Below are 407 nucleotides of genomic sequence, written 5' to 3'. Positions count from 1 at the left end.
CAAGGAGAGGGAGTTTGAGGTCGAGCTCAAACTCTCCATGCCAAAGGACTTCCTCAGATACGAGGCCATCGAGCAGGTCCTTGCGGACGCTGTAGTGGGCATGTATCTGGACCCCGAGGAAGTCGCCGGAAAGCCCGAGAAGGAGACCCAGGGAGCCTGATGACATGCTAGGCGCCCTCTGGTCCTGATAAGGAAACCCGGGAGCGACGCCCCCGAGGAGAATGACTGATTCCCCCCCCCCCCCCCCAGCTTATATCAACGCCAATAACGGCCACTTTGCAGTAATATAATATAATTTTTGATATACTATAATATATATATATTAAAGAGAGAGAGAGAGAGAAGAGAGGGGGATAATATATATATATATATATATATATATATATATATATATATATATATATATA

The sequence above is a fragment of the Penaeus vannamei genome, chromosome 12 (assembly GCF_042767895.1).
Source record: "Penaeus vannamei isolate JL-2024 chromosome 12, ASM4276789v1, whole genome shotgun sequence".
NCBI classification, from domain to species: Eukaryota; Metazoa; Arthropoda; class Malacostraca; order Decapoda; family Penaeidae; genus Penaeus; species Penaeus vannamei.
This window is presented reverse-complemented; position numbering follows the sequence as displayed.